The following is a 2,798-nucleotide window of genomic DNA, read 5'->3' on the forward strand; positions in this document are numbered from 1 at the left end:
CTGAATTAAGACACCTAACTACAATGGGGCTGATTGGCCCCTGTGGTGGTAGGGGCCAAATGACGGCACTCAATTGACAAAGACAAGGTGGGTGTGGTTACCATAATGGACAGTGGAGTCAAAGCAGTAATCAGAATAGTCTGACTTGTATGAACTTATGGTGTTGGCTACTTAGTCATGATGTCCCTAAGAGTGAAATAGATAGGAAATCTACTAAATATTTACTTGATCTATACAAGCAAAAGAATTCTAGGTCAAGTGAATGGCACTCTAACTTGTACTGCCAGAATAGAGAGTCACAGCCCCTCAGTCAAATCCCAGACTTGAGCCAGTTTACAGACCTACAACCCCTTGAATAAAGGGGAGGCTGGGTCCCCTTGAGGAAGGATCTCACTACATCGTCAAAAATTTTATACAGTTAAACTTTCTCCTAGCCTTCCCCAGAGAGATCTACAGCCTTTTACGAGAGAGACTGTTCACTGGGGAAGAGAAAATAATCAGGCTTTCCGAGGATTACTGGATAGTAGCTCTGAACTGACACTAACTCCGGGAGACCTAAATGTCACTGTGGCCTACCCGTCAGAGTGGGGACATATGGAGGTCAGCTTATTAATGGAATCTTAGCTCAGGTTCAGCTTACAGTGGGTCCAGTGGGTCCCTGAACACATCCTGTAGTGATTTCCCCAGTTCCAGAAGGCATAATTGGAATAGATATACTCAGAAACCAGCAGAACCCCCACATTAGATCCCTGACAAGTGGAATAAGGGCTATTATGGTAGGAACAGCCAAGTAGAAGCCATTAGAACTTCTCCTACCTAGGAAAATAGTAAGCCAATGCAATACCGCATTCCTGGAGGGACTGCAGAGATTAATGCCACCATCAAGGGCTTGAAGGATGCAGGGGTGGTGATTCTCACCACATCCCATTCAACTCACCTATTTGGCCTGTGCAAAAAAAAACCAGATGGATCTTGGAGAATGACAGTGGACTATTGAAAACTTAACCAGGTGGTATGTCCAATTGCAGCTGCTGTTCCAGATGTAGTTTCATTGCTTGAGCAAATTAATACATCTCCTGGTGTCTGGTATGTAGCTGCTGATCTAGCTAATGTCTTTCTCTCCATAACTGTTTCAAAAGACTGCCAGAAGCAGCTTGCCTTCAGCTGGCAAGGCAAGCGATACACCTTCAGTGTCCTACCTCAGAAGTATATCAATTCTCCAGCTCTATGTCATAATTTAGTACACAGGGACCTTGATCACCTTCCCCTTCCACAAACATCACTGATCAGCCAGCAGCCCGGTGGCAAGTTGATCACATTGGACTGCTTCCATCACGGAAAGGGCAGCATTTTGTTATTACTGGAATATGCACTTACTCTGGATATGGATTTGTTTCCCTGCACACAATGCTTTTGCCAAAACTACCATCATAGATTTACAGAATGCCTTATCCACCATCAAGGTATCCCACACAGCATTGCCTTGGATCAAGGGACTCACTGCATATCATATTAAGTGTGGCCATGGGCCCATGCTCATGGAATTCACTGGTCTTACCATGTTCCCCATCATCCAGAAGCAGCTGGCTTGACAGAATGATGGAATGGTCTTCTAAAGACACATTTATGAAGCCAGCTAGGTAGCAATACCTTGCAGTGTTGGGGCAATGTTCTACAGGAGGATGTCTGTGCTTTCAACCAGCATCCAATATCTGGTGCTGTTTCTCCCATAACCAGGACTTATGGGTCCAGGAATCAATGGGTGGAAATGGGAGTGGCACCACCCACTATTACCCTTAGTGACCCACTAGCAAAATTTTTGCTTTCTGTCCCCGCAACCTTATTCTCTGCAGGTTTACAGGCCTTAGTTCCAAAGGGAGCAATGCTCCCACCAGGTGACACAACACTGATTCCATTGAACTGGAAATTAAGAATGCCACCTGGCCACTTTGGGCTCCTCCTGCCTCTGAAGCAACAGACAAAGAAGGGAGTTACTGTACTGGCTGGTGTGATTGATCCTGATTACCAAGAGAGGATTTATATTACATAATGGAGGTAAAGAAGGGTATATCTGGAATACAGAAGATCCCTTAGGATATCTCTTAGTACTACCATGCCCTGTGATTAAAGTCAACGGAAAACTACAGCAACCAAATTTTGACATGACTCCTAATGGCCCAGAAATGAAGTTTTGGGTCACCCCACCAGGCAAAGAACCACTACCAGGTGAGGTGCTTGCTGAGGTCAAAGGGAATACGGAATGGGTGATGGAAGAAGGCAGTTTTAAATAACAGCTACAACCACTTGACCAGTTGCAGAAATGAGGACTGTGATTGTTAAGAGTATTTCCTCCTTGTATGTATGCATCAAATATTTTTGTGTTCTTCACTTATATAAGATGTAAATAGGGCTAGTGTGTTTCAGTTCTATGCATGTGAATTGTATCACGTTAGGCACAAGTATGACTTTATAATTGTCTTTATTTACAGATTGTGTATGGTTTAGGGAGATGTGTACGGGTGCCAAGTTGACAAGGGGTGGACCACATGGTTGGGGTTGTGTGTCAACTTGGCTGGGCCATGATTCTCAGTGGTTTGGCAGTTATGATGTAATTTGGCAGCTATGTAATGATGTAATCACTTCCATAGTGAGATGTGATATAATGTACTCACTTTCATGATGAGATCTGCTATGAGCAGCCAATCAGTTGAAAGGGAGTTTCCTTGAGGATGTGGCCTGTATCCAATATATGTGGACTTTCTGGCAAAGATCATGGGCTTTTCCTCATTCTGGATCCT

This window comes from Trichechus manatus, unplaced genomic scaffold (assembly GCF_000243295.1).
Source record: "Trichechus manatus latirostris isolate Lorelei unplaced genomic scaffold, TriManLat1.0 scaffold00112, whole genome shotgun sequence".
In the NCBI taxonomy this organism is placed as follows: Eukaryota; Metazoa; Chordata; class Mammalia; order Sirenia; family Trichechidae; genus Trichechus; species Trichechus manatus.